Source organism: Palaemon carinicauda, chromosome 22, assembly GCF_036898095.1.
Source record: "Palaemon carinicauda isolate YSFRI2023 chromosome 22, ASM3689809v2, whole genome shotgun sequence".
In the NCBI taxonomy this organism is placed as follows: Eukaryota; Metazoa; Arthropoda; class Malacostraca; order Decapoda; family Palaemonidae; genus Palaemon; species Palaemon carinicauda.
This window is the reverse complement of record NC_090746.1, coordinates 65,322,711-65,337,710: the sequence shown is the minus strand read 5'-3', so window position 1 is coordinate 65,337,710 and position 15,000 is coordinate 65,322,711. Positions and strand designations below refer to the sequence as shown.

Sequence of the window (15,000 nt, the reverse complement as noted above, 5' to 3'; positions counted from 1 at the left end):
TATATATGTATATATATAACAACTAATGCACCTGTTTCTAGTCCACTGCTGGACTAAGACTCATATATGTATATACTTGTCTAGGGTCTGGCCAGCTTTCATCATCACGCTGGTCAGTGCAGATTGGTGATGGTGGGAGATATTCGTCCGATCGGTAACAGCAAAGCAACCTAGCCCAGTTTCCTGATCTAGGCGATCCGCAAAGCTATTCACTGCGTTAAGGTGTCCTCGCTCAGAAAGGGATATATCGGAAACTACAATCTCCCACAAACTGCCGTGTTGTAGTTAGGAAAGGGGCAGGGTGTGACAAGAGTTGTGTGTGTGCATATCTATCTAAATATCTAGCTGGTATTTTTGACGACGGGTAGCGTACTCTTGTGCATACTGTCGCAACTTATGTTTTTTCCTTCATTATTCTCCAATTCTTTTATTCCTTATTCTTCTTCTTCGTCTGCATCTTTTCCCACTTTTATGTGGGGTCGATCTTTTACTCCTTACTATTACTAGCTAAGCTACAACCCTAGTTGGAAAAGCTAAATTTAATAGACTATAATACTATTTTCAAGTCTGATATTTTCTTTATAAAATCATCAAATATCCGGTCTCCGGTGTTTAAAAAAAAATTGTAAACCCGCCGGAAACGGAGGACAAAATGGCATTAATTTATAACGAAAATATTCAAATTCACAATGTTTTGTTAACAATAAAATTTGTTTACATATGAACTATAGGTAGTAGGCTGGCCAGGGTACAACCCAGCCGTTGAGGTACTACCGCTAGAGTTATTGGGTCCTTTTACTGACCAGACAGTACTACATTGGATCTTTCTCTTTGTTTACGGCTCACTTTCCGTTTGCCTACACATAAACCGAATAGTCTGGCCTATTCTTTACAGATTCTCCTCTGTCCTCATACACCTGACAACACTGAGAATACCAAACAATTCTACTTCGTTCAAGGGGTTAACTACTGCAATGTTGCTGTTCAGTGGCTACTTTTGTCTTGGTAAGGGTAGAAGTGACTCTTTAACTATGGTAAGCAGCTCTTCTAGGAGAAGGACACTCCAAAATAAAACCACTGTTCTCTAGTGTTGGGTAGTGGCATAGACTCTGTACCATGGTCTTTCACTGTCTTGGGGCAGAGTTCTCTTGCTTGAGGGTACACTTGGGCACACTATTCTATCTTATTTTTCTTCCTCTTAGTTTTTCAAAGTTCTTACAGTTTATATATAAAATATCTATTTTAATGCTGTTGCTGCTCTTAAAATATTTCATATCAATTGTTAATTATTTTCCTTATTTCATTTCCTCACTGGGCTATTTTCCCTATTCAACCCCTCGGGCTTGTATCCTTCTGCTTTTTCAACTAGGGTAGTAGCTTAGCAAGTAATGATAATAATAATAATACCTGACAGGGGATATCCATGAAGATAACATCAATGTAAATCCAGTTGTCTAATTCATCACTCCATGCTCTGATGACTTCCCGCCCTACAACCGTGCACTCTCTCTCTCTCTCTCTCTCTCTCTCTCTCTCTCTCTCTCTTTAACAAGATAACAAATGTAATCATAACTTAAAAGAAGGAGCAACAAGTCAATGGATAAGTTGTGGTCCCTCGGCCATGAGGAGAATAAGTTTCTCTCATGAGAGAGAGAGAGAGAGAGAGAGAGAGAGAGAGATAACTAAGGCATTGGATTCTGAAACGTAGAGAAAAACATTACACACACACACACACATATATATATATATATAAGGGATACTAAAAAGAAGAGAGAGAGAGAGAGAGAGAGAGAGAGAGAGAGAATATAAGGCAGGGGATCCTGAAACGTAACTCCAGTCGTTATGGTATAGTAACTCTGAAAGTTATTATCCACTGACGATGACGAAGACTACACCCATATCACTGTAGTAATTTCACCAGAAACCCCAACACACGCTCCTCACACAGGTATGCACCCCCCCCCTCTCTCTCTCTCTCTCTCTCTCTCTCTCTCTCTGCTGCCAGCTTTTTCAAAAGTAACATATTTTCAATCATACGAAATTACCCGGAAAGAGAAAATTAAAAGTTAAGTCCAATGACCTGTAGTTTTTTTTGCCATTGTAATTCAGATTAAGTTTGTCATATTAAAAACTTCTCAATATTCATAGGTATCACCCTCATAAATTACAATAAATATAGCAACAGCAAAAAGAACAGCTAAAATTTTAGTAATAAAATACCGGTAACACCATCCTCTTGATCCAAAAGAGGCAAAGAAAGAGCTTACCATCTTGATATTTTTACAAAAAAAAAAAAAAAAAAAAAAAAAAAAAAAAAAAACTGCATGGGTTCGAATCCCACTAGAGGGAAAGAGATTCTTCCTTCCTTAGCCCATTTCAAACAACACTGTGAGGAAATTTAATAGTTCAGATTTTAGAGAATGAATCGAATATGTTTTAGTATAAGAATCTATAAGTGAATAAAAAAATTATAAGAGAAGGATTGATTGATTATGAGTTATTTGGCATCCTGACATGAATGAAACCATGCGGTAGCCTTATGGAAGCGTCCCTGCCAGGCAATCTGGTGGGCTGGGCTCCGAGACTCGCTCAAGCTCGATAATTTCTAGTAGTCTCTGCAAGTTCATCCTCCTTGTGAGCTTTGATGAAGTCTATATGCCTACCTGCTGAGTCATAAGCAGCCATTGCCTGGCCATAGCTTGGGTGGAGAGGGGCCTTGGGCGCTAATCATATGTATATATAGTTAGTCTTTAGGCCTTTGTGTCACAGTCCCTTGCCTCTGCCATTCATGAGCGACCTTCAATCCTTTCAATCCGTGTAGGTCTGCCCCCACATATTTGAATATTCCATCAAAGATGCATTTCATATTGGTGTCAGTCTATCGATTCCTCTTCATTATCAGAGAGGACGAAACCTAAATGGTAATATTACACCTCATAATCATAATGTGATTTCTAATTAACACGCAACATTAGCTTCCACTGGATTGCAACAGCAACTTTTAATATGCAGACCTGCTTAATGATAGTCAGGTATATTTCCACATCACCTGTCTTGTATTTTCAATATACAAAAGGTTAACCATCACAATTTAAGGAAATCATCTTCACAAGAAATTAAATCGAAACAATTTATTTTTGTCTATGAAATCCAGTGGAGCAACGAAAATCGCCACCCAAGACTTGCTTAATCATCATTATTATTACTACTAGCTAGGATACAACCCTAGGTTGGAAAAGCAGGATGCTGTAAACGCAAGGGCCCATTACAGGGAAAATAGCCCAGTAAGGAAAGGAAATACGAAATAACCAAACTATACATGATTAATAATTATTAATAAAAAAAAAATATGAAGTCCTGTATCGACCAGTTCATATGGAATAGAAAGAATAAAAGATAAAATATCCAAGAATTTATCAAAGGACAGAAGACAGAATTTCTCATTGGCGGAAATAGGTTAGTCTAACTTTGTCCCGAGATCCCCAGAACAGAGCAGGAGCGCCGCTCAAAGCCTCTGTTATTCAAACAAATCTTCGCGGATTTTGGTGCTAAAGAAGCCTCAAAGTGAAGGCCGTCCAATCTCCTATTCGATCGCCAAGTGAGTGAACAACGTAGGCGAGTGAATACATAATTGAATTTGTGTAAGCGTAGGATTTGTTTTCCAATTACTTTATTGATTTTCTTTATCTTTACTTTTACCCAAGTTGAGTAAGGGTTTAAAGGTCACTTATATATGATATGGGGCAAGGGACAGGACAATGCTCTAGACGCCTAGGGGCTGACCGTATATAGAGTCTTACTTATGATCAGCCTCTTTGCTACGGGCTGCAAGATTGCAAGAGCCGTGTCTGGCCAAAAGGGCCAGGCAATGGCTGTTGATGACTCAGCTGTAGATCTATAGCCCCCCTCAAATTCTAGTGATGAGCGAAGAGCATAAAAAATATAAAACATATTTTTACAAAATTTGAGGTAGGTGGGAAGATGCAATGAGAGGAGTAATTGCTAAATGTTTCAGATACTTTTCGAAAGCACAATAACAGAGAGAGAGAGAGAGAGAGAGAGAGGAGAGAGAGAGAGAGAGAGAGAGAGGAGAGAGAGAGAGAGAGAGAGAGAGTGTGTGTGTGTGTGAGTGTGTTACATTTCAACGGTAAAAATTCCAGGTAAATAGACGAAGAGTGAAAAATTATATTGAAACCTTTGCAATGACCTAACATACTGTCATCAATGCCAATGGCTATTATAGGGATATGATTAACTAGTATAAATACTCCTATTATTAAATTTTCAGAAGGTGGACAGATGGGAAAGCGTGTGAATTACTGTATATTGCTGAAAGCCATTAGGAATCATACGAAGTTCGTTGATAGATCCGAAGGCAAAAGACACTGTCAGGTGTGGGGTTCGAACCCACGCACTCATACGAGTATCAGAGCTTAAATCTGACGCCTTAGACCGCTCGGCCAACCTGACCTGTTTACACTGACAATGTTATCTAAACCAAATATTTATTACTACCTTTACCTAATACAGCCATATTGATTTTTCGATTATTCCAAATTTGATGAATATGCCAAATTTGCCTATAATACTCATCAAATTTCTAACATTCGAAATGTCGATTACCTTTCCAGTCATAATCAATAAGTCTAAATGGTCTTTCAGACCTACATAGATGTCAGTTTGCAGACTCTATCATCACAAATTATATATTAAATCTCATAACAATCGTTAATGAGCTGCCCTTTTTATCACGTATTAACGCATAGTTCAATTGTCCTCTGCTTGTCTAAATTAGACAAAACAAGATAGAAGTTATCAATCTCCTACCCAAGATGGTTAAGAGAGACATTAATTTTTCAAATCATGACTTCATGTCTTACTTTTGAATTCAAAGATGGATAATAATTAAGGATAATCTAATATACATACACAAATATATTATATATATATATATATACTATATATATATATACATATATATACATATATATATATTATATAAATATATATATATATATATATATATATATATATATACTGTATATATATACATATATATATATATATATATATATATATATATATATATATATATTATATATTATATATATATATATATATATATATATATATATATATATATATCTAAACACAACAAATGGCAGCCGTTTCAAGTCCACCGCAAGACAAAGGCCTCAGACATGTCAATTCATGTCTGGGGTTTTGACCAGTTTTTATTACCACGCTGGACACTGCGGATTGGTGATGGTGGGAGATATTCGTCTGATCGTTCAAAGCAAAACAGCCTAGTATGGGTGGCCCTGACTAGTACAGCTTTGTTGACCTTAGTGATGAGTAAAGAAGCCTTTCACCACGTTAAGGTAATCCCACTCAGAGAGAGAGAGAGAGAGAGGGAGAGAGAGAGAGAGAGAGAGAGAGAGAGAGAGAGAGAGAGAGAGAGAGAGTATCCAACGGAATTTTATCTTTTGTGTCCTGAGAAAATTTCACCCTAAAACAAATGAACGATCCTTCTCCACAGCAAATCGGATCTCCCTTTGTCTCATTAGTGTATCCGAAAAGTCTTAAATCGAGAAGAAAAGAAAACATCAATAAACTTCGAGCGTCGTTAGTCCCCCTCTCACAGATTACAAGATGTCTATGTTGATGATTATTATTTTCTTTTTATGGGGGGAGGTAAAACGGCCCCTCCCCCCCCAAAAAAAAAAGGAAAAAAGAGGACATGAGGTTCTTAACGGAAAGGAACATTGAGTTGAGCAAATTAACTTTGTAATTATGAGGACATGCCCAAACCATCTCAAAATACTCTGATCCATGCTTTCATCTACGCTAACCTTATCATCATCATCATCATTATTATTATTATTATTATTATTATTATTACTATATTATATTATTATTAGACAAGCTAAACTCTGCTTGGAAATACAGGATGCTATAAGCCCTAGGGCTCCAACAGGGAAAATAGCCCAGTGGGAAAAAGATACATGGAAATAACTATAGTAATAAATGAACAAAAGATAGATTATTTATGATTACCTTATTTCCTTTCCTTTATGGGCTATTTTCCCTGTTGGAACTCTTGGGGTTATAGCATCTTGCTTTTCCAACAAGCTAATACTACTGCTGCTACTACTACTACTACTACTAATAATAATAATAATAATATACCATACGAACTGTTCAACTCGTTATCATTTTTTTTTATTCGCGCTCAGCCTCCAAATTTTACTTCTATAATGAAGAATTGGTTCAGAGGTACCCTTATGCATTCCAACTTTGGTTTCCTATTTAATCATTCGAATCCCAACGTAATCTTCTGCAAGTCTCCTGGCGTCTTTCTTTTTTCGGCAATTAATTGACTCGTCTCTTTTCATTTCACAATCTGTCATTACATCCATTCTCATTCAACCACTTCCATAATTTCAACATTCAAATTAAAACCCATTGCTCTATTTTCTCCATTTGCACTCAAATTTAGTTTCAACTCGTTCTTCTTGCAAAAAAAAAAAAAAAAAAATTATAAAAACGTTTAAGGCGTATGATAACTTTCGTCCAATTTGCCAATAAGAGATGACTACGTAATAATAATTTGCCAATGATAGTTTTAATGATTTCCTTTACTTTCAATTTCCTCTTGAAAATCAGATTCATATAAAAAGTGAAGACGTATCATTACTTTCTCTCATATGCCAATAGAGGAACAACAATTAATACTGTCTCACCATTGATAGTTTCAATGATTTCCAACCGCAATTTCCAATAAACGGAAATGTAACATTTCAACCCAATTTATTGATTTACTCAAGGACGAGGTTCCGTAAACACCTTCAACATCCCCTCCCTTGCCCTATTCATTTCCCATCTGAGCAAATATATTCTCCCACTTCGGTCGATATCTCTTTAGAGTGATCTAATTATGCTATGACGCGCCTCTTCGAGGGGCCAATGGTACTACCTCTAGAGCTACCATTGAGTCTACAGATATCATTACTGCTTTTCAATTTCTACGTATATCGTCACGAGCTATCCCTCTTGCTAACTTCCTCCAATAGATTAATCGTACTTCTCCATATTACCTTCTTTTTTTTCCGTTTTCAAGTACATTATTGTAGTTCTTAACAAGTTTCTCTACTATGTCAAAAAGTTATTTCCCTTAATTGTTTTTTATTTCTATCTTAGGCCATATATCTTCCTAATGATTTTCCTTTCTCGCTCAATAGTTCTTAATAAGGTTCTATACTACTCTAAATAACTTACTCTCATCAGTGTTTTTATTTCCTATCTCAGGCTACATATCTTCTTAACTATTTTACTTTCTCGTTTAATGTCTTCCCAAGTTTCTCTACTATTCCAAAAAGTTACACGCATTAGTGTTCTTTCTATCTCAGGCTTCATATCTTCCTATTTTTTTTTTTGCTGGCTCAATAGATTTTAAGAAGTTTCTCTACTACACCAAAAAGTTATACTCATCAGTTATTTTCATCTACATTCTATCGTTTACCTTCGTCAGGATACAAGACCCTAGTGACCTACGGAGACCACTATTTAATCCTCAAATATCAACTGACATTGCCATCTTTCCTCATACTTTAATTCCTGCCTTCTATGGAAAATACATTTTTTTTTTAATAATCTGGCTATTTCTCATCCGCTCTCTTATACAAACAATCTCAAAAATGTAGAACCGACTAATTAGCTACGGTAAGTAGCATTTCTAGAAGAAGGACACTCCAAAGAGAAACAATTGTTCTCTAGCCTTGGGTAGTGCCATAGCTTCTATACCATGGTCTTCCACTGTCTTAGGTTAGAGTTCTCTTGCTTGAAGGTACACTCAGGCACACTATTTTATCTGTTTCTTTATATAATTTTCCTCACCGAGCTATTTTCCCTGTTGGAGCCCTTGGGCTTATAGGCATACTGCTTTTCAAACTAGGGTTATAACAACAACAACAACAACAATAACAACAACAACAATAATAATAATAACAACAATAATAATAATAATGATAAACTTCTTAACGTGTATATTTCAAAAGGTTTGAAGACCGCTCATGAATGGCAGAGGCAAGGGATAGTGACAATACCCTAGAGACTGACCATATATACATATAATCAGCGCCCAAGACCCTTTTCCACCCAAGCTAGGACCAGGAGGAGTAAGCAATGGCTGCTAATGACTCGTCAAGTAAATCTATAGGCTCCCCCAAATCACCCACCCTTAGCTCGCAAGGATGGTAAGGTTGCAGACACTACAAGAAATTATCGAGCTTGAGCTAACTCGAACCCCTGTCCAGCAGATCACCAAGCAGGAACGTTTCCAATAAGCCACCATAACTCTTCAACTTTATTTCCATATAATGCTATTGCAACAGCTATGATACCGGTTCAACACGTGCATGCAGTCCTTTCCCACAGCTTTAAGCCCTCTTCTTCTTCTGCAGCTTTCCACGTCAGCACTCGCGGAATATTAATGGTAAGCTTAACAAAGGAAGAGCCTCCGTGATGGGCAGATTCAATACGTGTTCCTGACAGGTGATGTTTTGTGTAGGGCGACTGACGACGTTAAGCATAACTTGGCAACGTCGGTTTCCTAAAAAGACATTCCAGAAATGAAAGGAAAACAAAAAACAGCTATGACATTGGAGTGAAAACGAGGGAAATTAGTGTTTGGAACGTGGGTAGGAAAACAGATGATGAACTAAAAAAGATACCTAAACGTAAGAAGCGAAAATAAAAGGAACAGAAATACGGAAAATCAGAATTGGCAACTAATATAAAGTCTAGAATTGCAGCCGATTTAAATGACACGAACAATGAAGAACAATGAACTTCAAATAAGATAAGATTAATTTTGTAACTGTTCCAATAATTGGAAACAATCTGCTCACTTTTGATCACCCAGCATTCAAATCATCATTCTGAAAGACCTTGTATAGCAATATCAATTATATTCACAAGGATCGCATTGTTACCTTTAATTATACTGTCCTTTACTGCTGCCAAACTGACCTGTCTTTAAGGACAGCGTCCGTTGTCAGTAAACTGGCTTGAAAGCAGTCTATCTTCTTTAAACTCCGCGCTCAGTCCCAGGAAATGACGTATTTGTATATGGAATGTTATTGCAGTGATGTGAAGGTTTAAAGGTCACTCATGAATGGCAGAGACAAGAGACAGTGACAATTGTCCTAGACACCAACCATATATACATATGATCAACGCCCAAGCTAGGACTAGGGAAGGCCAGGCAATGGTTGCTGATGACTCAACAGGTAGCCACATCGTTAGCTAACAAAGATGGTAAGGTTGCAGACACTACAAGAAACTATCGAGCTTGAGCGGGTCTCAAACCCCCGTCCACCACATCGCCAAGCAGGGACATGAACAGTAGGCGACCACAAACTCTAACTATTTCTGAAGGAAACTACAACAGATTGGAATAAGTTCTACAGCTCTGGCAACATATATGTTAGAATAATAGGATTTGAAACATTATCAAATTTGATAAGGAAAAACCACTACATATAATAAAGAAAAGCCAATTAAGTAAAGAAAACAACTAAATACAGTAATTAAAAGCAATTAAATAAAGTAAAGAAAACCAATCAAGTAAAGAAAACAACTAAATAAAGTAATTAAAAGCAATTAAATAAAGAAAAGAAAACCAATTAAGTAAAGAAAACAACAAAATATAGTAAAAAAAGGCAACTAATTAAAGTAAAGAAAACAAATAAATGAAAGAAAGGAAAAACTAAAGAAAATAAAGGAAACAACCAAATAAATCAAAGAAAGATCATTAAATGAAGTAAAGAAAACTGTCCAACTAAAGTGAAGAAATCAACTAAGTAAATTGAAGAAAAACAACGAAATAAAGACGAACAACTAAATAAAGTAAATAAATCAACTAAAAAAAGTAAATAACCAAGGTGAATATAAACAACTAAATAAATAAATTCAATAAAAGAAAGAAGAGCAACTTACGTAAGTGATCATGCCACAATGCAAAGTGAATTTGATCACTGTAGGTGACCATAAGTTGTTATATCGGTACATTTTTGTCAAAATCAGTTATCAACTGCTAATTCCACATTCACCATAAGCACTGCATAATGCTGCGACAAAACTACTGCATTTTTCATGATAGCGACGAATGGCGATTAATATGCGCTAGGGCCATTCATATTTACAAATGCCTCGCCGAATATTATATATAATATTTAATCCTGAACGTGTCAGTTAACACTGCACCTACTGCATGAGCGGAATACAAATGAACTTTAAAGTGAGGAATATACTAATTAGTGTTATATAAGGTATTTGTCATTCAGCGAGTAGCTAGTGCATCTCATATAAAAAAGGCCAGTAATACTCATTTCTATATGAATGAATTTTATTGCATTTAGTTCCCACCAAACTGGTATTAAAAGCAGTCTTTATTAAAAGGAAGGAGATTAATTAGAGCAATAATTCATAATTTTTAATATAAAGAGAAGATTTACCACCCCAGTAAAGCAAAAGCGTATTAAAAGGCAATTTACCAGCCCAATAAAGCACATTTCTATTACAAGCACAATCTTTATCAAAGAGAGCAGATTTACTGGTTGTATAAAGCAGAATCTTTATTAAAAGGAGGAGATTTACCAGCCCAATACAGCATAATCTTATCAAAAGGAGATTTACTAACCCAATAAAGCAAAATCTTCATTAAAAGGAGATTTACCAGTCCAATAAAGCACAATCTCTATTAAAAGGAGGAAATTTACCAAACTGAATAAAGCAGTGTTTATTAAAAGGAGGAGATTTACCAGCCTAATAAAGTACAGGAAGTAATGGAAAACCAGCATTAACAAACACGAAGCTCCCCCCTTCCTGCTACCTTATGTTTGCAAGAACAGTTTCTGCAAATGATCTCTCCTACTCAACATTTCTCTGAGACGAGCAGCAAGAAATCTTCAAAAAGCAATATGTAACACATTTAGTTCACATCTTAAGAGGTCTATTACTTAGTCTTCTTATCTCTTTCTCTCATATGTATCTGAAATCTGAGAAGAACTACATATAATTTGCGCTTCATATACTTGACATCGATATTATCTTCCGTCATTATTGTGGAAAGAGGCCATCAATAGAGATTGAAGTTTTTGTGCAATTTCAGAATATTGCGCAAAAAAAAGATCAATCTGCTCTAGACACCTTATGTCTAATTTACTAGGACCTTATATGTCACAATGATGATATGGATACCGCTAAAAATATTATTCTTTTTTTTTTGCACAAAAAATATAGTTGTCTTTATGAATCAATTCATGATAAATCAATGAAAGCTAATCGTGTCATGTGGCGTTTTTTCTTCAAATACGAATGCAGTTATGGAAGTATTTACTGAACAGAACCTTTTAAAAGCAGATATTTATTCTGGTACTGCTTAAAAGAACTCATTAGGTGCTAGGAAGATAGACCAGTCAAAGGCCATAGCTTGTGCGCACACCATGAGCTTAATGCTCGCCGGAAATTTTGACTTTCCCCAGATTACAGAAATTTCTAGTATTTTCCTTTCTCTCAGTAAACAAGAATTTCAATATTATTTTCCTTTCGTCTCAACATTAAATGATGGATAAACTACAATAGAAAAATAATTATCTATGATGAAACCTTACATTTAAGATTCTTCATATCTTCATATCCACAGTATAGAATAGAAAAAAAATGAGTCGAAAAAATGAAGAAAAAAAATAGCAAAAAATTAAAGTTTACATTCAAGATTCCTCCTATCTTTGTATCCTCAACATAAAAAATGAGTGGAAAGAATTCTCATTGGCAAGCTATATTCATCTTAATACTGCCACTTCCTGTCAGATTTGGAAGGTTATTCGTATGAAATTGACAGGATAATCATTGCGAGTCCAAAATCCCAAGGTCCCCGGAGTCATAAAAGAAATCAAATATAGATTTTTAATATTCCTTCTAGTGGGAAAAGGAAAACTTTAGACTAGAAAAAAATTTAACAATGATCTATTGTAAAATTGTTTATCCTGAGCTTGAAAAATTATATTTCAAGAGAATATAGAAGAATTGCATCTCTCTCTCTCTCTCTCTCTCTCTCTCTCTCTCTCTCTCTCTCTCTCTCTCTCTCTCTCTCAAGATCTCTTTATACTTAAGTGCAGAGGAGAGAGAGAGAGAGAGAGAGAGAGAGAGAGAGAGAGAGAGAGAGAGAGAGAGAGAGAGAGAGAGAGAATTCTCAATTCTCTCTCTCTCTCTCTCTCAAGATCTCTTTATACTCAAGTGCAGAGAGAGAGAGTGAGAGAGAGAGAGAGAGAGAGAGAGAGAATTCTCAATTCTCTCTCTCTCTCTCTCTCAAGATCTCTTTATACTCAAGTGCAGAGAGAGAGACTCTCTCTCTCTCTCTCTCTCTCTCAAGATCTCTTTATACTCAAGTGCAGAGAGAGAGAGAGAGAGAGAGAGAGAGAGAGAGAGAGAGAGAGAGAGAGAGAATTCTCTCTCTCCCTGCACCTGGGTCTAAAGAGATCTTAAAAGAGATAGTGCACCTGAGTAAAACAATATCTATTGAGAGAGAGAGAGAGAGAGAGAGAGAGAGAGAGAGAGAGAGAGAGAGAGAGAGAGAGAGCACATTTTAAGCACTTATGGCCAAGTGAGAGAGACGCCTTGTTCTCAGACCGGATCTTTGGTGGTCAACTTCTCGAGAGGCCAACGGATAACAGAGCAGCCATTTTTAATTGGCAGTAAGTAATATTACTCTTTTGATGCAAGGAGAGAGAGAGAGAGAGAGAGAGAGAGAGAGAGAGAGAGAGAGAGAGAGAGAGAGAATGTGGGAATGTTTTTTAAAACAATCTTTTGTTAGAGAGAAAAGAGAATACTTTTTTTCATAATAAATTCAAAACATTTATGGAGAATTAAAATGTTCTCAAATAGTTTTAAATATGTAATCATTATCTCTGTAAATAAATTCTCCGCAAAAATACGAATATTTTTGTTTTTGTAGTATATTTGGATACATTCTAATCCAATCTAAATAATCTATTATCATACTAAACGTTTAGAATATATGAAAATATGTCTATTTCTACGCATGTTGATCCCTTTTTTTTCTCGTGTTTATTATTACATCTATTTCTATAAAACCCGACAAATATTTTAGTTAGAACTTCTTGCTTAGTTCTAAAACCTAACATTTTTAATCCTTCAGTCACATGATAATAACTTATCCCTGTGTTTATAAAATAACTTCTTTGTGGCATACGGGAATTCCGATCTTGGAACTTCAGAACTTCGAACTATTTGTAAATTCTTTTCTGTTCAGTAGGTTAACATACAAGTCAGTCTCGCTTTACAGTTTATATATGACTCATCTACTTAAAAGTTGTTACTGATCTTAAAATATTTTTTTTTCTCATTCATTACTTGTGGACAGTTTATATGCTCTTCCCTTATTTCCTTTCCTCACTAGGCTACTTTCCCTGTTGGAGCCCTTGGGCTTATAGCATCCTGCTTTTCCAACTAGGGTTTTAGCTTGGCTAATAATAATAATAATAATAATAATAATAATAATAATAATAATAGCAATGATGATGATGATGATGATTACACGAACCACTCTTAAGATTGTCGCTTATCATATAACTGTGAAATGTGTTTTTGCCTATAAAATTATAGATATTCACATGGGGGGGAGAGAGAGAGAGAGAGAGAGAGAGAGAGAGAGAGAGAGAGAGAGACCCCATGACGAAAAATGTGTGTATATACTTTACCATTGTAGATAGAAACCTGAAGTACTAACACACTCTCTCTCTCTCTCTCTCTCTCTCTCTCTCTCTCTCTCTCTCTCTCTCTCTCTCTCTCTCTCTCTCTCTCTCTCCATACACGTCCGTATATACAGTATATATGCATATAAATATATATATATATACATATATATACATATACATATATATATATATGTATAAACATATACATATATATATATATATATATATATATATATATATATATATATATATATATTATATATATAAAGAGAGAGAGAGAGAGAGAGAGAGAGAGAGAGAGAGAGAGAGAGAGAGAGAGAGAGAGAGAGAGAGAGAGAGAGAGTTCAATCTTCACGAGGTGACACAATGAAACATAAATCCGATTAATACAGTGATTAAAGGCTCCAACGGCAAATCGAGCGGGGAATCGTGTTAAAGTCAACAGGGGAATCCCTTGATAAACTTAACAATAAAGGGCAACAGAACCACTATAACAAGGACTAGAGCGTCAAGGATTATTTCTCTGTCATCGATGTTCGGTATTCTATGTCACTAAATCCATGACTAAGTAAAAAACTTGGCTTTATGTATCAGTAAAATCAAATTAATTGTTTACAACGTACAGTAGAGGATAGCAAAGATTTGAAAGAAAATTATCATCACTCTAAGGCAAAACAATTAAAATGGCGTATATTATGACCCGTCAAATATGACGGCTAAATACACACACACACACACACACACACACACACATATATATATATATATATATATATATATATATATATATATGTCTACTGATGACCCCAGGGATCACAATAACAAATAGTAACAAACGAAAGAAAATTCTACAATCTCAGCATCTAAGTTATTGATAACTCCAGAAACTGTTAGCCTGCCTGTTTAAAGTTCGCCAATGACACACAATAACAACGACCTAGAATCTAGAAAATGACCATATATATACATGATCATCGCCCAAGAACCATCTTCACCCAAGCTACTAGACCACGGAGGGCCAGGCAGTCGCTCCCCCAAAATAACCATCCCTAGCACACAATGATGATGAGACTGCAGGCACTACAAGAAACTATCGGGATTGCGCGGGTCTCGAACCCCAGTCTAGCAGATCGCTAGACAGGGACGTTTCCAATAGGCTATCACAAGTCACATGTCACACAAAGGTAAGCGTCCATTCAAAAATGAACACATTAAGTGA

General features: G+C 35.8%; 1 protein-coding gene and 1 non-coding gene across 4 annotated transcripts in view; both read right to left on the bottom strand.

Annotated features, from left to right (window-relative positions):
* The window catches only part of LOC137616494 (monocarboxylate transporter 9-like), a 287,290-nt gene that overhangs the window by 126,660 nt on the left and 145,630 nt on the right, over positions 1 to 15,000 (bottom strand). The window lies entirely within an intron of this gene.
* Positions 4,387 to 4,470, bottom strand: TRNAL-UAA (transfer RNA leucine (anticodon UAA)). Its single transcript has one exon. It is a non-coding gene; the product is annotated as a tRNA-Leu (tRNA).